This window comes from Saimiri boliviensis, chromosome 1, assembly GCF_048565385.1.
Source record: "Saimiri boliviensis isolate mSaiBol1 chromosome 1, mSaiBol1.pri, whole genome shotgun sequence".
Lineage (NCBI taxonomy): Eukaryota > Metazoa > Chordata > Mammalia > Primates > Cebidae > Saimiri > Saimiri boliviensis.
The window spans coordinates 54,558,634-54,584,221 of NC_133449.1; the positions used below are offsets into that span (position 1 = coordinate 54,558,634).

The window sequence follows — 25,588 nt, forward strand, 5'->3', positions numbered from 1 at the left end:
CCTAACTTTGTATGAATCCAAACCAGAGTTTTGGGCTACTGTAATTTCCTAGGATAACACAGGGCTATCAAAAGGTGCCAGGGTCAGTGAATAAATGTAAACAAACATATCAGGAAATACTTCACAGATAGTGTTTCTCATAAGAAACAACATTAAACTGTGACACAAGAGCAGAAAATCAAACGCCGCATGTTCTCACTCATAGGCGGGTGTTGAACAATGAGAACACATGGACACAGGGAGGGGAGCACTACACACTGGGGTCCGTTGGGGGAAAATGGGGGAGGGATGGGGGGGGTGGGGAGGTGGGAAGAGATAGCATGGGGAGAAATGACAGATACAGGTGAGGGGAAGGAAGGCAGCAAACCACACTGCCATGTGTGTACCTATGCAACAATCTTGCATGTTCTTCACATGTACCCCCAAACCTAAAATGCAATAAAAAAATAAATAAATAAAACAAATTATGTTAAAAAAAAAAAAAAAAAACTGTGCCTAGTTAGTCCTCTGGCCATTCAAGTCTTTATTAAGTACTGCGGAGTCTATGAGAAAGTACTTTCAAAAGCTTCTGTTTTTCTAGGAGTTTATAGTCTCTTGCTCAAAAACAGAAAATGAATTTTCAAAATTTAACGGAAGCAAACTCAGCTCGTATCCACAAGCTAATGGTCTTTGTGTTCCTCTGATGGAAGCATTTTTTTTAAGTTGTAATTTTGCTTGAAGGAAAGTAATGTTTATGCCTACAATAAAATGTGTTAGTCTAATTAAAAACACTGAACTTTAAGCAAGCAACTACTTGATTTCTCTGGTTGCTTATTTGTGTTTTCGTGGTTGTTAAAATTTTTTCAGGCTGCTATTTTTATAAATATTACATAATTTTGACTGTGTCATTTATCTCATTCATTTTATGTTACTAGTTTTTAAAAAAACAAACAAGCAAAACAATGAAAAAATGTTTGTATTTTATAATATAATTGCTTTAGTTGAATTACTGAGGCAAAAGTAGCCATGATAATGAAAAGCCCTATAGGGTCCAGAAAGGTCCACCACCAGTCTGCTATATAATTTGATTATAATCAAACTATTTTTCAAATAGTATTATTCTTAAAATATGTTCATAAATTCAGCAGATTTTTGTTTTCCTGTATTACCAAATGGAAAGATTTAATACATTCTCTTTTATAATATAATATATATGAGTACTTTCCAAGCAAATTTTCTAATACATTCATTTAAAACAAAATTAGTTCATCCAAGTGAAATAAAGACTACTCCCTTACAAATTGATTCTCTATAATATCTAAGTGTGAATTTCCAGCAGAGTGCACACAGATTTGAGAAGGAGGAGCTCAAACAGTCATTATAGAACCTTTAGGATCATTTTTATTTCAAATGCTAAGAATTGCAATTTCAGTATTTATCAATACAGAAAGCAAATCTAAGTATAGTACCAAGTTCTACAGCTGACTTTTAGGAATTAATACTGCATAAATTACATAGGTTATGCAAAAGTTCAAACTGTCTTTTGTAACTATGTCAATGTATGTATTTAAATAAAACCATTTATTTGTGTCATTTATATGCTGTTTATTTTAAGGTCTAGAATAATGATATATATTTTTTGTATCCCAGAAATTGTGTTTTTTAGTAGGCATTAGTCAGCTGCAGTTTTTATACACATTGAAATATCAAAATAAATTATTTTTATAAGAACAGAATGCTCATTGAATTAGTAAGTGAATTGATAAGTGACTATAAATGTTTGACTTCATTTAAGCTGAATGGCACCTTAAGCAAGAAAAATGCTGTAAAAAGACTTAATTTCAAAGATAAAGGTCATGGAAGGCATGTGAATGAGAGGTTTTTTGCAGAAATGCATTTAGAGAGTAGAACTCCACTTGTAGCTTTGTGCAGAAGCACACATTGGCTTGAGTTTTATCGTTACAATTTTATCAAAATCCCTCTGAACACTAACCTCATGATTCTGATTTGACTGTTCAGGATTAGCTGCCCCGCAGGAGTCATGATTGGTTCTCTAATAACTTCATGGTTTCACTTTCACACTTCTGTCCCTATTGACAGCATACAATTTTTCTTTCCTTTTTTTTGGTGGTGGTGGAGGGGTAGGCTCTGATGGTGGTACCCTTCATCAACTTGATTATAGATGAAAACTAATGGTATTTTCTTACCCATTTGTTCTCCACTGAAAAAGTGTTTATGTAGCATCTCTTTTCTGGGATTCAAGATGATCAGTATGATGCAGAACAGCTTAAGGCACAAGCCACTGTAGCATACAGGAACAGGAAAGTATTGCAGGAGATTAAGCAAGGAGAGTCGATAATGTGATCATCACTATGAAGGCCATCTCCGGGCTAAGGGCTTCACAACTATCCTGAATAACTAACGTAAGGCTCATACTTTTACTGTTGGTCTTATATAATTTATAAACTTCTTTCTATACTTATATTTCTGTTAATGATTTTTTTATTATATAACTCTAGAAGATTTATTCCATGTTTGTCATGTAGTTCTACTCAGACAGTCTAGAATTCAAATAATATTTTGTTTTTTAGGAAAGTTTCATGACCTGAGTCAACTATGAACATTTGCAGTTATTAGTCAATGTCTACATTAGCTGAACTGTAGCATCTGACTTGATGTTATTCTAAAATATTTCCTTCAGGGTATTTTCTTCCCTCTAATTGTTAACTATTTTTCTATTTGTTTTGTTACTTATTATCTCCTTAATTAGAGGATATTTTTAAAAACAAAATTTGGGAACATTATAATGTGGTAAAAATAATATTTGAGCAAGGATTGGAGATACCTGAGATTTAGTTTGCATCTGCTCCAAATTAGTGTACCAGTTTGCTAAGTTTGCCATGATGAAGTACCACAGAGAATGAGTAGTTTAAACAACAGAAATGTCTCTTGAAATTCTAGAGGCTAGCTGTTGAGTTGAAGGTGTCAGCAGGTTTAGTTTCTTCTGAGGGCTTTTGCCTTGGTTTGTAGATGACTTTCATCTTCATCTGATTTTACATGGTCATTATGTTATCCTAATTTCTTCTTCCTGTAAGGATAACAGTCACAGTTGGGTAGTCACCACCCTAATATTCTTATATTAACTCTATTTCATCTTTAAAGAGCTTATCTCAGCAAGGTGTGCTGGCTCACGCCTGTAGTCCCAGTACATTGGGAGGCAACTGCAGGGAGATTGCTTGAGGCCAGGAGTTCAAGATTAGCCTAAGTAACAAGTGAGACTTCTGTCTCTAAATAAATTTATAAATAGCAAGCCTCCAAATACAGTCATATTAAAAGGTACTGAGGGTTAGGACTTCAACATATAAATTTGAGGAAGGCACAGTTCAGGCCTGTAACAATGACCTTTGGTAAATTTTTGACTTCAGTGGGTTTATTTTTTCCTCACCTAAAAAGGTGAGTTATTAGTGTCCACATGTTCTTACCTCTGTCAGTATCCTGAGGTTCTATGAATTTATTGACTATATATCCCATTGTATGAAAAAAAAACTCTACTGTTGGAAAAGTTTGGATTTTGAACATATTCAACATGTTGATAGTTAATGATCATAATAATGGCAATAAAAAGTGATATCCATGAATGCCTTCTGAGTCAGTAAAAAGTCACTGATGTATACACAGATATTAATTGAAAGAGCTGGTATTTAATAAGTTTATGTCCTATAACAAGTTTATAATGGACAGGCACATACTAGTTTGTAACTGGAATGTAATTTTAACATCTTCAATTTATTGCTTTGTCACAAATCTTGTAAGATTAGAAGGACAACCATTACATCTGTTCAGTTTGGTAGATAAGTAAAAAAAAATCATGTTGAAATATCTAAGACCATGCATTTGGTAAGCAGCAGAACTAAGATTCAGAGTTAATGAGAAGTTAAACCTTGTGCTTTGTCTGTGACACTATGCTTACTCTTTTGAGGGAATAACTAAAAATACGTATATATTTTGAACAAATATTATTATTTAAGTCCTTGACAAATCTAGATGAAATCTTTATCAAAAAGGAAAGGTGGTTAAATTATAAGAGAAATAAATATGATGTCAAATTGCTAGTGTTGAGGAAATATTGCTTTGTTCATTAGAACAAATAAATGTCAAAAAAATGTAACTCTCAGCTAAGGGGTTGAAAAAAGAGTCTCAAAGAAAATTGAGTGCAGAAAATGAGACGAAAGAAAAATGAATTAAAATGAGGCAGATATATTCGATGCATGAAATTATAAGTGAGAACTTTAATATTAACCTGAATTACAATATAAATGAAAAGACTAAAATCAACACATCTAGTTAGCTAAGGTTTGTTGCAGATGGGAAAGGAAATCAAACAAATCCATACGAAATCTCATGCTTATTATCTAGGGTACAAACAAAATGACTCCAAAATATCATTAAACTTTCTCCATCTGCAAAACTGTTTATCATATTTTGTTTTTATTCATTCTATGAGAAAAATGCTCCCCAATGAAACACCATAATCATTCCGTTTTTTACTGTCAATCTATTATCCACTGAAATACACCAAAATTAAACTTTAGCATTGATATTAGCTATTACATATTATCAAATTTAAAACTCCTTTCTTGATTCATGGCACAGTCTCTCCTTTATGTTAGTGCCTGTGTTTCTATCTGCTCCAGGAAAAGATACACTAATTTATTTAGCAAACTCTCACATACAGGCCAGGCAGTGATATAAGTCTTCATGAATATTGACTCATTACAAATATAAACTCATGAGTCTCGTTTCTCAGCTATTTTAGACAAAGATTTTAAGATCTTATAGCCACGCAATTCCAAAACAGCTGATCTTACTGATTTTCCTCTTCTCCCTGCCACCTCCAAATATCCATACAGTGAATTCAGTATTTCTACATTTTATCATTCCTCATCAAGTGTTAGGAGGTAGGCAGTGTAACAAAGTCAGTATGTGCACAGCATGTTGGCTTTGAAGATTCGGAAAGCTCTACTCTGTCATTTATAATGACAATGTTCCACTGCCTCCTCATCATGAATTGTCTAATCAAGATGCGAATGCATACTGTCACAACACAGTGTGAACAACTATTAGCTATAGGAGAAGGCTGAATATTGTTGCGGGATAAGAGTTGAAGAATGAGCATACCCAAAATATAGAAAGGAGAAGATTCTGAAAAATAATGTGCCCAGTTTGGTATGGAATGTATGCCAGCAAGGAATCACATTCAAGACACTCAGCTAAAGCAGATCGGCACTTAGTAAAATTACAGGACTGACTAGGCAAGCAGGATGACTAGTCAAGGAGCCAAGATGACAGAAAAGCATATGAGAGCAAGTCACTTTGCACTCGTCCCCCATGGAGTCCCCATTCTACTCTTTCTGTATGTATTAGGGCCACAGACTTTTTTCCTTGCTTCTCCTTACATGAAAATTTGTTTGCCATTGATCCTATTCCTTTAGCAATCCTGTTCTTTGAAACTATTAATTAAATAAGTTCATTTATTAAGTGACATTAGTGAGTGATACTAACTCAACAGCTCTCCCCTCTGGAGTGCATTTGTAACACATACAGATAGGCACATACACATATGCTACATATACATATATATATACACATATATACACATATATAAATATATAACTAAATACCTTTATTACATAGAGTACAGTAGGCAGACAGGTAGTTTGTGAAATACTTCAGGAAAAAGGGTTTGCTTTTCTTCAGAGAAGACCTGCACTATATCGATTGGTACTGAGGGGTGCTTGTCTCATCCCAGTGATGGAGCAGTGACTGTAAAGGGAGTGATAAAGGAGGAGAGGGAATGATGCTGGAAAATGCAGCCAATATGGCGGAAACTTTTCAGGCCAGCGAGACTTTCTGCAGGTTTATCGATTTTCTTTTTGAAATAGCATTTGAAAGGCTTCTCTCAGGTTCATGAGTAAGAAGATTTTTAGGCAAGGCTATGGCAAAGACGTGTTTATGGTAGACACTGTGTCATTTCCCAGTTTATGGTACCTGTTTGGGGAATATGTTTATATCCTTCTTACTGCTGGCATTTACCAAGCATAGACACCACTTGCAGAGAGTGATTTATTTTTTGCACCATTATATTCTGAAAGACTTTCAGGTTATAAGAAACCTTTGAAATTAGAGCCCATGATTTTAAGATTAATAACTGTCATTACGGAGCTCTATTATAGCAGAAAGAGCTGTATCTTGCCTGTGAGATTGAATATGAAAGGTCCCTGGTCCAAGGGAATAATAAAAGCTTGTTTTTCTGCAAGGACAGCCAGTAACAGGAAGACACTTTCTCCTGGAAAATACACGGGGGTGGTGAGGGTTAAAATTTTTCTGAAGTTATGGTGATTCTCTGTAATCTAGCCCTGAAGACCAATTCAGGTCATAATCACTTTTGTTTGATTTTTGTGTGTGTGATGCCAACACTCACCTGGGAAATTAGAATTGTTTTGACCCTGTCTCCACAACCTCATACTTCAAAGTTTGCTGTGATTTAAAATGTTCCCTCTAGTAGCTACAGCCCAGCAGAACTGCAATCTGGTTAAGCAGCAACTCCAGGGACATTTGTTTCTCTTAATGATAAGTGGCCAGAGTTAAGCAAAGACCTAATAGTCCATCTATACTTTGGGGGAACAAGGAACTATCCCCCCACCACAAGAAACCCTTAAAACATTTATAATGATAACAAAAGGCAACGTTAAAAGTAACTCTAATAATTTTATTTAATCAACTTAAATGTTTTAGGGGGCTCTTTTAGAAGAAAGAAGTGAAAAAGGTAAGATAAAATAAATGGAGTTGGAGAAATGGTAGCAAGTAAGCTACAATGGAGTGCGTGAAGGGACAAAGGTATAAAAAAATAGGAATAGAGGTAAAAATAACCTGGAAAGAGCAGAAAGATAGAAAACATAAGAGGGAGTGACAAGGGATGAGAGGAAAGAAAAAGTCATTGACAGAAAGTAAAACTGAGGAAGTCTAACAGAGTTGACTGACAGGAAGTACAGAAATAAATGACAAAAGTCTAGCTGACCTGAAACTGTCGACCCAGTTGCAAGGTCCTGTCTAAGGGGAAGGTTAGTTTCCTATCTTGAACAGCTAATTAAGTATTTGATGCTCACATGCACCCACCATGTCACCCTGGGGACAGGCAGCAGGCAACAAACAGAGTCCATAGAAATAACTCAGATTAGACAACCTACAAGGAGATTGAGAACCTAGCTAACTGCATCTGAGTATCAGCGTTCAGTGTCATACCATCAAATACATTCTTAAATCTTACAAATTGGTGTTATGAAATATTATTGAGGTGATATATACCTGATATGACAACCCACATTTAAACACTTGAAGAGAAATGCCTATTAGGGAAAACTCTCAATTCAAACAACCTTATATTTTAAAGGTCATCCTATCAGCTGGTAATTTTTGAGTCATGATATGATTTGACTGTGTCCCCTCCCAAATCTCATCTTGAATTGTAGCTCTCATAATCCCCAAGTGTCCTAGGATGGACCTGGTGGGAGGCAATTGAATTATGGGGGTGGTTACCCTCATGATGCTGTTCTCATGATACTGAGTGAGTTTTCACAAACTATGATGGTTTCATAGGGGCTTTTCCACCTTTTCCTCAGTACTTCTCGTTCCTGCCATCATGTGAAGAAGGACGTGTTTGCTTCCCCTTCCACCATGATTGTAAGTGTCATAAGGCCGACCCAGCCATGCTGAACTGAGTCAATTAAATCTCTTTCTTTTATAAATTACCTAGTCTCGGGTATGTCTTCATCAGCATGAAAACAAACTAATACAGTAAATTGGTACTGAGTAGTGGAGAACTGCTATAAAGATATCTGAAAATGGGGTAGTGACTTTGGAACTGAGTAACAGGCAGAGGTTGGAACAATTTGGAAAGGCTCAGAAGAAGACAGGAAAATGTGGGGAAGTTTGGAACTTCCCAATGACTTCAAGGGTTCTAAAGCTAGAAACATGTGGGAAAGCTTGGTACTTCATAGAGACTTGTTCAATGGCTTTTACCAAAATGCGGTTAGTGATATGGACAATAAGGTCCAGACTGAGGTGGTATCAGATTGAGATGAGAAACTTTTTGTGAACTAAAGTAAAGGTCATTTTTGCTATTTAAAGGGATTGGTAGCATTTTACCTGTTCCCTAGAGATCTGTGGAACTTTGAACTTAAGGGAGATGATTTAGGATATCTGGTGAAATAAATTTCTAAGCAGCAAAGTGTTCAAGAGGAAGCAGAACATAAAAGTTCGGAAAATTTGCCGGGCGCAGTGGCTCAAGCCTGTAATCCCAGCACTTTGGGAGGCTGAGGCAGGTGGATCACAAGGTCAAGAAATCAAGACCATCCTGGTCAACATGGTGAAACCCCGTCTCTACTAAAAATACAAAAAATTAGCTGGGCATGGTGGCGCATGCCTGTAATCCCAGCTACTCAGGAGGCTGAGGCAGGAGAATTGCCTGAGCCCAGGAGGCGGAGTTTGCGGTGAGCCGAGATCACGCCATTGCACTTCAGCCTGGGTAACGAGCAAAACTCCGTCTTGGGAAAAAAAAAAAAAAAAAAAAAAAAAAAAGTTTGGAAAATTTGCAGCCTGACAATGTGATAGAAAAGAAAATCGTACTTTCTGAGGAGAAATTCAAACTCACTGCAGAAATTTGCATAAGTAATGAGGAGCCAAATATTAATCACCAAGACAATAAGAAAAATGTCTCCAGAGCATGTCAGAGACCTTCAAAGCAGCTCCTCTCATTGCAGGCCTGAAGGCCTAGGAGAGAAAAATGGTTTCCTGGGCTGGCCCCAGGGACCTCCTGTTCTATGCAGCCTCAGAAGATGGTGCCTTGCATCCTAGCTGCTGCAGCTCCAGCTGTAGCTAAAAGGAGCCAATGTATAGCTCAGGTCATTTCCTCAGAGGATGCAAACCCCTTGGTGAATTACAGGTGCAGGACTTCAGGTACACAGAAAACAAGAATTGAGGTTTGAGAAGTTCTGCCTAGATTTCAAAAGATGTATGTAAACACCTGTATGTCCAGGCAGAAGTTTGCTGCAGGAGAGGAGCCCTCATAAGAAATCTCTGCTAGAGCATCGTGAAAGGGAAACGTGGGTTTGGAGCCCCCAAATAGAGTCCCCACTGAGGCACTGCCTAGTGCAACTGTGAAAAGAAGACCACCACCCTTCAGGCCCCAGAATGGTAGACCAACAAAAAGCTTGCATTGTGCACCTGGAAAACTGCAGACACTCAACATCAGCTCATGAAAGCAGCCTGGAAGGGGGCTGTTCCCTGCAAACCCACAGGGGTGGACCTGTTCAAGGTCATGGGAGCCCAGTTCTTGCATCAGTGTAACCTGCATGTGAGTTATGGAGGCAAAGGAGATCATTTTGTAACTTTAAGGTTTAATGATTGCTCTATTGGATTTTGGATTTCCCTGGGGCCTGTAACCCCTTCATTTTGACCAATTTCTCCCATTTGGAATGGGTGTATTTACCCAATGCCTGTACCCCATTGTATTTAGAAAGTAACTAACTTGATTATGATTTCACAAGCTCATAGGTGGAAAGGAGTTGCCTTGTTTCAGATGAGACATTTGACTTGGACTTTTGGGTTAATACTGGAATGAGATAAAACGTTGGAGAACTGTTTGAAAGTCATGATTATGTTTTAAAATGTGAGGTCATGAGATTTGGGAGGGACAGTAGGTGGAATAATATAGTTTGGTTGTATCCCCACCCAAATCTCATCTTGAATTTTAGTTTCCATAATCCCCACATGTCATGGGAATGACCCAATGGGAGGTAATTGAATCATGGAGACAGGTAACCCCATAGTGCTATTCTCATAAAGGTGAGTGAGTTTTTGTGAGATGTGATGGTTTTATAAGGGTCTTTTCCCCCTTTTGCTCAGCCCTTCTTTTTTTCTGCTGCTATGTGAAGAAGGATGTGTTTGCTTCCCCTTTTGCCAGGATTTTAAGTTCCTTGAGGCCTCCCCACCCATGTCTAACTGTTAGGCAATTAAACCTCATTCCTTTATAAATTACCTAGTCTCAGGTATGTTTTTATTAACAGCATGAGAATGGGCCAATACAGGTCAAGTGCTATTTCTGAAGCTATTCTGTGTGGACAAAGGAATGGTGTCACCAGGTGTTAACAGAAAAACATAGTCTTTTATGCTGAAGAAATAGCCTAAAACCACTTTTCTCAGAAAAAATAGCTCGTATAATAACATTTTCATGCCCATTTCTTCTCTCAAACCTCAAACACCATTTCTATCATATGTGATTTGAATTTTGAGGTATTGATGTAATGTTCTAATAAATCAAATATCAATAAGTCTAAAATAATCATAGAACATTTTATTCACAAAAAGCAGAAATGATAATAATTAAATTTCCTTCAACCAATGGCATAAACCAATCACTTTCTTTCCATCTCTCTAACTCCTATTTTTTCCATGGTGTTAGGTAGAGAAAGTCTATAGAGTTGAAAACTCTGACCATATTTCATCTATTCTTAGTTCTGGTATTGTTGACATGCTGACATGACACTATGGGCTGCAGTTTTCCAACAGAGCTAATATCAATTGGTATTAAAAGCCTTTGTAAAAACAACATATATATGTTTGATATTCCTAAATATGGGTTAGTAGGTTATTCATAATATTTAATAAAAAATTTTAAGGGTTTCACTTATTTTTAATAGTTCCATTACCTAATTATATGTATATATAAATTTAAGACAGGGTTTCATTCTGTCACCCAGGCTAGAGTACAGTGGCAAGATCACAGAAACTTCAAAACTTCAAATTCTCTGGCTCAATCAATCCTTTTGCCTCAGTCTCCCAAGTAGCTAGGGCTACAGGTGCATGCAATACCCAGTTAACGTATGTTTTGATTTTTAGTAGACCAGGTCTCACTGTGTTGCCCAGGCTTACCTTGAACTCCTGAACTCAAATGATCCTCCTTCCTTGGCCTCCCAAAGTTCTGGGATTACAGACATGAGTCACTGCACCTGGCCTCCTTAGCTATTCATAATTATTATTTGTATGTTACTCACAGGTTTAATGTTTTTTAAGAATTTCATAAACCAGAGACTTCATCCTAGAATAAGAAAATCTAGGCAAAACCATTCAGGACATAGCCGTAGGCAAGGACTTCCATGACCAAAACACCAAAAGCGTTGGCAACAAAAGCCAAAATAGACAAATGGGACCTAATCAAACTCCACAGCTTCTGCACAGCAAAAGAAACAGTCATGAGAGTGAATCGGAAACCAGCAGAATGGGAAAAAAATTTTGCAGTTTACCCATCTGACAAAGGGCTGATATCCAGAATTTACAAAGAACTAAAACAGATTTACAAGAAAAAAACCAAACAAGCCCATTCAAAAGTGGGCAAAGGATATGAACAGATACTTTACAAAAGAAGACATACATGAGGCCAACAAACATAAGAAAAAATGTTCATCATCACTGGTCATTAGAGAAATGCAAATCAAAACTACATTGAGATACCATCTCAAGCCAGTTAGAATGGCGATCATTAAAAAATCTGGAGACAACAGATGCTGGAGAGGATGTGGAGAAATAGGAACACTTTTACACAGTTGATGGGAGTGTAAATTAGTTCAACTATTGTGGAAGACAGTGTGGCGATTCCTCAAGGACCTAGAAATATAAATTCCATTTGACCCAGCAATCCCATTACTGGGTATATATCAAAGGATTATAAATCGTTCTACTATAAGGACACATGCACACAAATGTTCATTGCAGCACTGTTTACAATAGCAAAGACCTGGAACCAACCCAAATGCCCATCGATGATAGACTCGACAGGGAAAATGTGGCACATATACACCATGGAATATTACACAGCCATCAAAAATGATGAGTTCGTGTCCTTTGTAGGGACATGGATGAACCTGGATACCATCATTCTCAGCAAACTGACACAGGAGCAGAAAATTAAACACCACATGTTCTCACTCATAGGCAGGTGTTGAACAATGAGAACACATGGACACAGGGAGGGGAAGACTACACACTGGGGTCTGTTGGACGGAAACAGGGGAGAGACAGCAGGGGGTGGGGAGTTGTGGGGGGAATGGCATGGGGAGAAATGCCAGATATAGGTGAGGGGGAGGAAGACAGCAAATCACACATGATTTGATTTGTACAAAGCCATGTGTGTACCTATGCAACAATCTTGCATGTTCTTCATATGTACCCCAAAACCTAAAATGCAATTAAAAAAAAAAAAGAAATTTTCAACTAATTGAAAAGCCCTACAATGACCAATGTCATGCAACTTCCTAATAAGCTTACCATTTACCCAAGAGTATCTGACAACTTGAGGAGTTAATTTGGCAGGAAAATTTCTTCATCCATATGATTCCACATGACCTTTAATCTACTCCCTGGAGAAACTTGGAATTGAAAAATAAATTTAGGAAGAAGTGGAATGAATTATGTTAGTTGAATGTTTGATTTCATGTATCACTGTTTGACAGCCAAGAATTCCATCATTTGTGTAGGTGAAGGAGTTCATCTCACATTATATTAGGGACCATGTTTTCTGCATGTTAAATTCTCACAAACAAAAAAAGAGAACAGTTACATATTTTAGTGGAATGATTTGTCAAGCAGGTGCCTGAGATTTGGACTTAGATATCCTGTGGTTTGAATTCTGGTCATATTTAGTAGTTGTACCTTAGAAAATTCACTTCACTTCTCTTAATCTAATTTTGCTCATCTGTAAATTAGGATAATAATCCCTATGTCATAGAACAATCAAAAGTAGTAAGGGACACAATATATGCAAAATATTGACTGCATCTTCTGGCATATAGTAGGTACTAAGATATTTGTTGTGTCTAAAAGGGTAGTACAATGAGAATGAGCAAGAAGAAAACAGCAAGAGAAGGTTAAAAGAGAAGGATTCGTTTTATATTCATAAATATATTTATAACAATTAAAAAACTCACCTCTGTGAAAACTCAGCAAGGATGGAAACCTTATCTGTTGCCCAATAATTCATTAATCACTTGATTATTCAAACATTTTTAATATTTACCAAGTACTTGGCAGTAGGAAGTCACTGTGGCAGTTGCAAAGCTATATAAAACATGCGCTGAGGCCTTTAATGACGTTCTATTTAAATAGTAGAGATGAGACATTGTTAGCGTAACTATTAGTCAACAAAGCCAAAAGAAGACTACCACAAGAAATTCAATCATATGAAAAAGTATTCTATGACCGAGTTATTTTAGAAAAAATTACACAACACACTCTTCATCCACCCTAGCAAATTCAAAAATTGAAAATCCTCTCAGTATTCTGAAGATTCTGTGTAACCAATATCCATTTTATGGTAAGGAAATAGATGAAAATTGTTTTGTGTGCTATCTTTCACCCCCACTCCCCACAACTAACTGCTATTGACAACTTGTGAGAATATTGTTGCATGGAAACATTTTGTAAAATGTCTATAAATAAAGGTAGAAAATAATAAACATAGGAAAAGGTCCGCAAAATGGAGTACTACACTCACAAGGTGAGGACAGGGAAGAAATTACTTCCCTCTAAGAGAAGAGTCTGGGGCAAGGATTACAAGAAGCACCTTATTAGAGAGAGACTTGAAGCTTGGACTGCAGCAGAAAAATTGGTTGGAGACATGTCAAAATTCAAAGGCAAGATGAGGTTTAGAAGATCTATGATATCCAAGGTATAAACAGAATAGGTAGTAGGTTTCCTGACCCTCTAAGTATTCCAGAGGATGCCAGACAATGGGATAAACACACATACAGATTTCCATGCCAAATTATTGGTGAGATGAATAGATTCCTAATGATAATCAACTCAAAGTCTGTCTTAATTCTGTGAGCTAGTTTATTTTGCCAGCTCTGACTTGCTGGTGAAGATTTTGAACAGAAAAAAAAAAAATATATGCTCTGAACTGTGTTTGGAGAGATTAACCTTGTAATTTCATATAGGATGTTTTAGAAAAAGAAGGGTAGCAAGGAGACCATTTGCAAAAATCATGTACAAGCACTCTCATCATCGCCTCTCTTCCACCAACAAAGATGATACTCAGATTCCTCCTCTTGCCTTCCCAAGGAAGAGCAGGCTTTCATCATAGAACTGGGATGAAGGATGGGCTTGAGTTCATTTACTTGGACTTCAGAGAAATCCAGTCTGGAACTTAACATGTGGTCTGCTAGTGAAGAGTTGAGTATTAATATAGGATTTGTGGCTGATATTACTTTTCCCTGTCACAAAATATTGGTGTAATAAAAAACACTGATCAAGTTTATTAAAGCACTTAAAGAACATTTCTAATTTTGCATAATATTTTGTAAGAAAATTATATATGTAAATATGAAAAATGTATAGGGAATTGAGAAGAACATTAACTATACAAAATATACCTCGAAGTCTCTATGAGATTCCATTTCCTTTTGTAAAATAAAATATAATCATATATTTCTTCATGATTACAGTTATCTTATATTGTGTGCCTACTAAGCACTAGGCATTATGCTGATACCTAGTATTTATTATTTCATTCAAACTTCAAAATGGCAATAAAGTTTAAGGTTCACATGAGGTTAAGCTAAAATCTGGATATATTACCACAAAACTTTTTTGACATGGCCTTGAGGGAATTATAAAACAATTGCAAAGTAGGATTCAGAATGCCATTTTATTAATAGTTGCACAAAAGATAAAGAACTAGTTTTAGAGTCCTTAGTACAAAACTAATTTGGTGCTCTTTAATAAGCAGATTAGGAAACTCCTTAGGCTCAAAACCCATAGAGGGACTTTTTTTTCTCTTCTCCAATGCTTTCCTGAACTTATATAGACACGCCCAACAAGAGTCAGTATTTTCTTTGAATTTTAACCTGTAATCCAACATGGTACAAACCAGAGTGACATTTATTTACCAACTACAGTATGCTGGTGCTGTAAACATAAGTTTCTCATTATGTTTACAGTACCAGCATACTGTAGTTGGTAATATTTAGAATTTTGTGAAATTCTAGGAATTCTAGGAAAAAGGAAGGAATTTCCCATTTTCCTTTAAATCATATTAAATAGAGGACAAGTCATACTTGTAAACTTGTGGCTATTAACTTTAAAACATAAAAATTGAACAATAAGTAATTGTCTTATTCCCTACTTGAAAACCCCTATTCAACTTTTACTATGGACCAGGAATTGGCAGTAGGGTCTGGCATCCATATAAATCAGGAAAACCATGGTATTATGTTCTTGAAGAACAGCCAAAAAAGGAAAACTATCATATGGTTAAGATTCAGCTGCCATCTGATCAACATGTTCCTTTTACACATCCAAAGAGGGAGGATCAAAGACCCCTGACTTGTCAAAATCACGTGAGAACTTAATGGGAGGACTAAAATGAAAAGTGTAATTGACCAATACCTGGGCCAGTGCTCTTTGAACACCAAATTTTAAAGCACATATTAACTCATCTCCTTTCATGGCGTTCATGTTCCTAGTGAATCCCTTGAACCCTGTTTCTTCCTTATCTGAGTCCTCAGTTTCCTGTGGGTTCATTTGCTTGATCACTGTGTTTACCCCTACCTCTACCTGATTAGATTCATTTTGCAGATAATGCTGCCTAGTTTTTTTTTGTTGTTTGTTTTGTTTTGTTTTTTTTTTTGTCAAAAGTGAGAACATACATTAGATAATAATTGATTACCTTACATTGGTCTCCCTTAATTATGCAGTCTTTGAAACTTCTCCATTCTCTGTGCTTATAAATTATTTCTACATCTGTTGCTGCTTCATTGGACATTGTTTCAGCATAAAAAATTCACTGTACACATTTCCATTTCTGACTCAGCTACCTGTTGTAGTATTGATCCATATTTATTTCTGTCCCTAGGAATGTCTGCCACATGCACACTCAGTAACCTTGCCATGATCATCTGTTCTTTCTTTTAGTTCACCTGAGTCTGTTGTTCAGTACTGTTCAATAGTAAAGGATATAATAGAGACATATGTCAAGATGTAAACTGTTTTATTTTTTCCAAGATACTTCAGTATGATATTCTCTCTTTACTTTCTCTTCATTTGCTTCATGTCTCACCTATCAAACTGCAAATACTATGCAATCACTTCAGTCCTTCCTTTTGGTCTTTATTCAACATATAGCAATTATTAAAAATGTGATATTTATGATGGACAGAGATAAAAGTCATATTTCCTGCATTCAAGTCTTAAGTCAGAGACAGACAAATAAATCAACAATAACTCTTCAATGTGATATATGGTATGATGGAATTAAAGACAGAAAGTTATAGTGAAACAGAAGAGTATTAACAGATCCTTGAATCTGTCTGGAGGTGGGAAAATGAAAGCCTTCACAAAGTAATAGATGTTTTAGCTGAGTGTTGAGTATTGATGGAAAAGTGATGATTAGGGAATGTTATGCCATTTTTCAGCTTGGGGAATTGAAGAGTAAATAAAACAGTGTCATTCTCAAAAGCACATTGTCAAGATTATAAGAGATAGATTACAGAGAAAATACACAGCTCACTCAAAGAAAGTTGGATATATTTTGTGGAATTTTTAAGCACCAAAATTCTACTTTGTATTTCAATTACTTTTCTTCTCTTTTAATATTATTGGAGAATAATAACTTTTTAATATTTGATATAAAGACTTAGAAAAGGTTAGAGAAGTCAATACAATGTCTGTAACTGGCTTTCGTTTTGCAGATAAAAAGCATTACTGGCGATATTTAAGAAAGTCACTTATAGTGATGAAAGGTGTATTTAATGGAATTATTCTGGCAGATATTAGGATAAAATCTTAAAACAGAAACAATTTGGAGAAAGTAATAATCATTTGAAGGTGAGAAAAACCAAGACTAACATAATTTCAACAGACTTAAATGTCAAAGCCTAAATCAGAGAGTCAATTTAAATAACAGATCAGAGCAACAATTAAATACATTAATGATTCAGAGGTTTTAAATATGAATCAGTTTAGAATGCTGGCATTATTCCCTGGTGCTTAATAATGTTTTGTTTGTAAATTGGAACTTCTAGGTATGATGTGAACATGAATAAAACTTTAAAATATATCTCTTCAGTGGCCTCACCTACCAAATTGAAAAATAAAATTTATCCATGGGGAAGGGGTGTCCTAAAACTGTTTTGGAAATTAGGGAAAGTTATCTTACTTACACATATAACATATTTAAAGCATTTCTTAATAAATATAATGTTACTGAAACACTATTGAAAGAAGATGCCTAGTGTTGACATGGACATACAACACAAGATTACAAAGAACTGAAGTTAGAGATCCCACGTTGGTACATTCTTTAAAAGTGGAAGAGAGAAATGAAGACACAGGCTAGATATAGTGAAGTAAGATCACAGTACTTGAAGGCATCTAAGCAAAAACAGCTTAGCAACATTAGAAACAGGTAGCAATAGGCCAGGCATAGTGGCTCATGCCTCTAATCCCAGCACTTTGGGAGGCCGAGGTGGGTGGACGACCTGAGGTCAGGAGTTTGAGATCACCCTAGCCAAACTGGTGAAAACATGGTGAAATGGTGAAAACTCGTCTCTAGTAAAAATACAAAAATAAGCTAGGCATGGTGGTAGGTGCCTGTAATCATAGCTAATTGGGAGGCCGAGGCATGAGAATTGCTTGAGCCTGGGAGGTGGAAGTTGCAGTGAGCTGAGATAGTGCCACGGCAATCCAGCCTGGCTGAATGAGTGAGACTTTGTCTCAAAAAAGAAAAGAAAAGAAAAAGTGGTAGCAATAGAAGAACAGAGGCTTCCCACGGTATGTGAAAGGAGAGATTAGCCAGTGTGCCTAGAAATAGTCACTGAATAGGTGGAGGTGGGCCAGTACGGTGGGAATCTCATGACACTGCCAAAACGTGTACCTGATGTGATACACCGGCCAAATTAAAAGTTGGATACAGTTAGTTGGCGTCTGGTGCAGTTTTTTCTTCTTTTTAAAACAAAAGACAGAAAAAAAAAACCCTATAAAGGAAAGAGGTTATTTCTGGCATTGTCAAACACTTGGCTCTTTCTTCACTTCCCTTAGGCTACTAGGTGATTGTGAACTGCTTATTTAAATTTCTATCAGCCAGCCCACTATTTCCACAATGTTTCCAAATGAACCATTGGTTTGAAAACCAAATGGAAAGGGAGGACATCCCAGGAGAATGAAGCCACCTTATTTTCTGAAGAAAGGTTTACTCCAATTAAGGATAATTTGAGACAGTTAAGAGAGAGTAGAAGAGCAGGAGGGCAAGAGGTAAGGGGAAGCAGTATACCAGAAAACACGCACATACACACAAGAAAACAAACCTGCATTTCTGCAGGCAAAAGGAACAGAGTTTTGATTTTCAAAATGAATAAAAATGCTTATCTATTTTTAAAAATTTTCTGAAAGAAGAAGTACAATTAGAACCGTCTGTGTGTATTCAGGATGATTTAAAAATAAATATGGAGTCTATAATATAAGAAACAATAGGTAGCATCGTAGTCAAGAATCTTTGTCTGCAATTTATTGTAATTCATCACAAAACAGCTTAAGCCAAATAGAAAATGTATTGACTAGCCTTACTTTTAAGTCTCGAGAAAACTAACTTCAGTCCTAGCTAAGCCTAGAAGTTCAAATTATGCCCTAGGGATAGAGCACCTTTCTTCATCTCTCCTTCTCTATGGTTTGCCTTGCTGTCTTTATTCTTTTATCCAGATGTTCCCCAAATGATGCTCCTCTGCAACCACAGTTAGAAAATATTTTCCTAATTATTCCAGTAAACAGTCCTTGCCTGCGGTCCTATATTTCCATTTGGGTCACCTACACATAATACATGGAATAGATAGTCAGGTCTTTATCACATCTAGCTCTGCTTGTGGGGTTAGAATCAGCCTCAAGCAAAATACAAGAAATGAAAGTGAAGCAATGGTTCATTCCACAGTTGAAAATCAGTGTACTTTTAAAGAAGGTAGAAAGCATACAAGGCAGAAGATAAGAGGGGTCTATCATATTTCATGACTTGGTAGCTCAGAGATCATATGTCCTTGACACATTAAAAATAAACTCATTTAATGTCATAAACTTACTTTACATGCCACTGAAAATGTACTTACCTTATCTTCTCAAGGAGAAAACATCAGTTATGTGCAGATATAAGTCCAGGATCTTTTGAATCAATGTGCCTTGTTCATTTTCCTACATCTAGAACAGATGGGAAACAAAAAAACCCATAATTAAAAAGGAAAAAAAATCATCTAGAAAAGATGTGAAGAGTTGATTGGTTTAACAATCTATGACATATACCGTATTCTCAAAAAGCTATAATAAAGATTATCTGCTTGGTGGGGAAGCAAAACCTATGGTAAGCATCCAAGTCAGTTTGCAGGGGGGATCTCCAAATCTGCTGCTCTCCCTGATCACATGTGACATGCGCATCAAGGGGAATTGCTATTGCTATTTAAAAGACTGAAATATTTGGTAGTCCACTATTTGTTGGTGTCAATTTGGCAGCTTGGGGATTGAGAAATCAATAGCCGCTTTGAGCCAAGCTTGGACTTCTCTCAAAATGCAATTACCTTAATTGCCAGATATTTTGTAGTGATAATTAAGACTGCCATCTGGCTTCTGTTATCATAGAAATCTCTCATTCGCTGCCATTAACAAGCCAGTTTCTATAACTGCATCTTCTAATGACATCTCTGGCTTATGGAGCACAGCTACTACTAAGCTTCTTAGTGATGCTGGTGCCACTCAACTGTGTGTTCCTGCCACCTTGGTAAATGCAGTGTCCTCTATGTCTTCCTGAGTTGGTGCATTTTTCCGGACATGCATTGTGTTGCAACACAGGCATGTCAATACTCTGTTGCAACACAGGCATGTCAATGTACTAGCAGGTCTTGAAAGCTCACTCCCAATGAGGTGGTAATTCCAGGATTATGAGTACCAACCCTCAGAAGCTTATCTGGATGCTAAATTTATGTACTGAGATAAATGCTCCCATATCAACAATCTCCCACTTAACCAACTTTATGTTTTACTCCTGGTTTATCTCTTTCTGGATGCAGTCCCATATGTTCTTTTGTGTCCCCCATCAGAAAATGCTGACTAGGTCTTGCAGCACCTTCCACCTTCAGGATACAGTCTTTTTTCTCCCTTAACAGGCCCAGGACTTCTCTGAGTCTTGGTACCTAAGTCCTACGTTACAAGCCTGGAGGCTAGAAGAAGTGGTAGGGTTTTATCTAGAGTGGTAGGTAACACTTTTTGTTTTCAAGCAAAAGTGACATTAGTTTTTGACAGGGAAATATGAGATATAAGGGACGTACCCCAGAGGGTTCTGAAGAGTCTCATGGTCTTGAGGGCATCAACCCATACATCCCAGTGTTCTAGTTCTAACCCATAATGGTCCTGATCTTGGCATAACTGACTTGGCAGGTTAAATAATTCAATCCTCTGTGGTATTCTATAACTCTTGTAATTCAGTTCAAGGACTTGGGATTTTTCTGGTTTATGTTGTCAGAAAATGAGGTTCCTTGTGTGCTGCTTAAGAGTTCTTCCGGCTTCCACACCTAGCCTTATCTGTGATGAATCACCCTTTCAGCTTTTAATTGTCTTTCTCCAATGCACTCTTTGCATGCTTCGATAGACTACTTCCCCTGAACCTTCCAATCACCTGTGAAATTACACAAACTCTCACTAGCCATAGACTACATGTGGTGAACTTACCATTTAGTGATAAGGTTCTCCCACTGAACAGCTGGGAATCCAGTTCTAAAGTCCTCTTTTAGGTCTGTTTTCTCAGACCTCTCCTAACACCAATGGGTAGACTCAGTGATGGAGATTTACATACAAGACCCCCATAAGGGAATGGTCTTAGGAATACTTGTCGGGGAATGAAGGAAAAAGTATTGGACAGAGAGAAAACATGCCCAATTTGAGCTATGGTACAATTGCAATAGAGGCCATAGCTTACTTCCTAGAGAATGCCAAAGCTTAGAGATGGCCTGAATTTAGGCAAGAGTGGGGCATGCATTTATGGCCCTGCATAGATAGGGCTGTTCCCAAAGATAGAATATATATATATATATATATATATATTTTTTTTTTTTTTTGAAACGGAGTTTCGCTCTTGTTACCCAGGCTGGAGTGCAATGGTGCAATCTCGGCTCACCACAACCTCTGCCTCCTGGGTTCAGGTAATTCTCCTGTCTCAGCCTCCTGAGTAGCTGGGATTACAGGCACGTGCCACCATGCCCAGCTAATTTTTGTATTTTTAGTAGAGAAGGGATTTCACCATGTTGACCAGGATGGTCTCGATCTCTTGATCTCGTGATCCACCCGCCTCGGCCTCCCAAAGTGCTGGGATTACAGGCTTGAGCCACTGTGCCTGGCGAGTATATATTTTTAAAAGGCAAAATTCTTTGGTCATGAAAAATTCTTGGAGAAGGATTTCGCTTTGAGCTGCCTACAGGCAATGCTTTGGGCAACTGGAAAATTAGTGCCTGGGTCCTGAACATGTATCTAGGTGGCACACCAGAGTACCCAATTTAAGCTTTCATCAAAGAATCACCTGCCCCAAAGTCCCCAGCTTAGACTCTTGTTTTGTTTTACCTCTCAGGGTAATTTGACCTACTGTTAATTAAATGTTTGGCTTTATTTCCTCTTTTCTCTTTCTTTTTCCTTTATCTTTTTTTTTCTTATTTTTTGTAATATCTTCATTGTGTTCTTTTATCAACTTTCTTTTTTTCTTTTCTTTTTTTTCCTTAAAGTGTCTTCATTTTTATTCTTTCATCAGCTTTCTTTCTTTTCTTTCTTTTTTTTTATTTGGTGCTTTATTTTTCTTACTGCTGGCTTCTCTCTCATATCAAGATATCCTTTATTGGCTATTTTATAAAAGAAGGAATAAATGAGGCTGGGTGCAGTGGCTCACATCTGTAATCCCAGCACTTTGGGAGGCTTAGAGGGGCAGATCACCTAAGCTCAGGAGTTCAGGACCAGCCTGGGCAACATGGTAAAACCTTGTTTCTACTAAAAATACAAAATCAGCCAGGTGTGGTGGCACATGCCTGTAATCCCAGCTACTCAAGAGGCTGAGGCAGAAGAATCAGCTTGAACCCGGGAGGTGGAGGTTGCAGTGAGCCAAGGTTGCACCATTGCATGCATTCCAGCCTGGGCGACAGAGCGAGACACCATCTCAAGAAAAGAAAAAAAGAAAGAAAAGAAGGAATAAAAAGAGTTGATTCCTTTTGAGGGCTAGGGTGAGTTTTCTCTGCTCTTTTTTAAGCTGTTTCACCATGAGCTTTTCTTCTCACATAAAGTATTATAATAATACAATTATAACTGGAGACTTTAATATGTTACTTTCAGCATTGGATAATTCTTCCAGTTGGAAAATAAATACAGAAAAATCAGACTTAATCTGTTCTATAGACCCAATGGTTCTGATGGATATTTACAGAACATTTCATCCAAGAGCTGTGGAATACACATTCTTTTCCTCAGCACATGGATTATTCTCAAGAATAGACAATATGTTAGGTTACAAAGCAAGTATTAAAATATTCAAAAAGTTGAAATAATATAAAGCACCTTTTCTCACCACAACAAAATATTAGTAGAAATTAATTACAAAATGAATTTTGAAAACTTTACAAATACATGAAAATTGAACAATATGCTCATAAATAATCAGTGAGTCAATAAAGAAATTTAGAAGAAAACCAAAAAATCTCTTGAAAAAAAGTTATAATGGAAACACAACATACCCAAAACCTATAGGATACAGCAAAAGTAGTACTCAGAGGAAGTGTATAGTTCTAAGTGCCTACATCAAAAACAAGAAAGATATTCAAGTGAACAATTCAATAATAAACCTTAAAGAACTAGAAAAGCAAGATGAAACCAAATCTAAAATTAGAAGAAAATAAATAATAAAGATCTGAGCATAAAGAAATGGAATTGAAATAAAAAAATACAAAAGACCAATGAAACAAAAAATGATGTTTTGAAAGTTAAGAAAAAAAAATTGACAAACCTTTTGCCAGATTAAGAAAAAAGAGAGAAAATACAAATAAAATCAGAAATAAAAAGGAGACATCACAACTGATCCTGCAGAAATACGAAGGATCGTTAGTAACTACTATGAGCAACTATTTGCCAATAAATTGGAAAACATGGAAAAAATGAATAAATTCCTAAATATATAAAACCTACCAAAATTGAACCAAAAAGAAATCTGAAAATTAAACAGAACAATAAAAAGTAATGAGATTGAAGTTGTAATAAAAAGTCTCTCAGTAAAGAAAATCTGGGACCTTATGGATTTACTGCAGAGTTCTACTGAACATTGAAAGAATAAACTAATACCAAGCCTATTCAAATTATTCCAAAAAACAGAGGAGGAAGAAATACTTCCAAACTACTTCTATGAGGGCATTATTACCAATACCAAAATGAGACAAGGCACATGAAAACAACATCCTAACTGGAAAGGAAGAAGTCAAATTATCCTTGTTTTCAGGTGATATGATCTTATATTTGGAAAAAACTAAAGACTCCAGCAGAAAACTGTTCAAACTGATTTAAAAAAATCTGGTAAAGCTACAGGATACAAAGTAAACATACAAAAATCAATAGCATTTCTATATGCCAATGGTGAACAATGTGAAGAAAAAATAAAAATGTAATCTCATTTACAGTAGCCACACATAAAATGATATACCTAGGAATTATTTTAACCAAAGAAGTAAGAGATATCTACAATGAAAACTATAAAATGCAGATAAAAGAAATTGAAAAGGACACTAAAAAATGGAAAAAACTTTGTGTTCATGGATTGTAAGAATGAATATTGTTCAAGTGTCAATACTACCAAAAGTAATCTACAGATTCAACAAAATCCCTATCAAAATAACAATAACATTCTTCACAGAAATAGAAAAAAAATTCAAAAATTAATAGGTAACTACAACAGACCCAGAATGTCCAAAGCTATGCTAAGCAAGAAGAACAAAGCTGTAGGATTATATTACCTGTCTTCAAATTATATGACAGAGCTATAATAATCGGAACAGCATAATAGTGACATAAATCAGACACATAGACCAATGGAACAGAAAAGAGAAACAAATCCACACACCTGCAGTGAACTCATTTTTGACAAAGATGCCCAGAACATACACTGAGGAAAAGATAGTCTCTTCAATAAATGGTGCTGGGAAAACTGGATTTCTATGTGCAGAAGAATTAAACTAGACCCCTATCTCTTGCCATATACAAAATCAAACAAAAAGTGTTAAAAAAAAGTAAATCTAAGACCTCAACCTCTCAAAATACTACAAGAAAACATTAGGGTAATATCTCCAGGATATTGGTCTGGGCAAATTTTATTGAGCGACACCCCATAAAACAGGCAACAAAAGCAAAAAATACCATAAGGTCTGATAGTAATTATTTTATTTATCACTCTCATATCTTGAATATGTAGTTACATATTTTGCAGGTGAAAATTCTGAGGAACAGATGTGCTAAGTAATTTTCCTGAAGTCAGGCATCCAGAAAATATATATAAATCCTGATATGTTTTATTTTTCCTTAATATTTCAAATTAAATGGTTCAGCCTCAAATATAGCCACAGGTAATACAGATGAAAGAAAAGTGTTATTTATGCTTGCAAAATATACATATTTCAAATTCTTCTGTGCTTTGAAATTTGACATGTCTAATTTCCTACCCAGTTCATTTTAAGGAATTATATCATTAAAGTTTGTACTTAACTGGTTCCAAGATCATCAAACAAGATAATATCAACATTGGTGACAGCACTCTGATTTCCTTCTATTTAGTTTAGTCTTTAGCAAAACAATGACAAAAAAAAAAAAAAAGTCTGCATGGGTGAGTACATGGCTTCATACATCAGTTAACTAAATATTATCCACCCTCTACTATAATCTAGCAACCACAGATGTCAGCAATATATGGACTTATAAATTTATCATCCTTGATGTTGTGGGTCCCCAGTTACTTGAGAAATACCATGTAAAAAAGCAATGATAGCACAATGTGACAAGGAGGAACAATATAACTTTACCTGATGAAATGAAGTTATGGTTATTAAAAGGATGTTTAGGAGGATATGACATTGTTGAGCTGGAGAGTAAAGGATACATATGTCCCAGGCATACCTGGTAAGTAAGAGATTGCAGAGAAAGGAAACAATATATAACAAAGGATGGTTACATGAAACAGCCTGGTGATAATGAATCAAACATAAACGAAGCAACTCTGATGCCAAAACATTTACAGGACATGTAAATAGAGAGACATATGTTTGAATTCATTGTTTTTGCTGTTATTTATTTATTTCTTGTTGAGATAAGATTCATGTAACATAATGATTTTAATTTTATTATTTTTATTTTTTAAGAATCTCACTAAATTAACCATTTTAAGATGAACAAATCAGTGGCATTTAGTGCAGTCTCATTATTGTGCAACTACCACCTGTCTCTAGTTCTAAAACCT

At 36.1% G+C, this 25,588-nt stretch overlaps 1 long non-coding RNA gene across 1 annotated transcript in view; it reads right to left on the reverse strand.

Moving 5' to 3' along the window:
• Positions 1-19,458, reverse strand: part of LOC141580621 (uncharacterized) — a 97,612-nt gene extending 78,154 nt beyond the window's left edge. Inside the window, exons 1-2 of the long non-coding RNA XR_012512895.1 lie at positions 19,372-19,458; positions 19,182-19,269 (exon numbers count right to left, since the gene is read on the reverse strand). This is a non-coding gene — a long non-coding RNA (uncharacterized LOC141580621). The remainder of the gene's footprint in view (positions 1-19,181; positions 19,270-19,371) is intronic.
• Between the last annotated feature and the right edge of the window lie 6,130 nt (positions 19,459-25,588).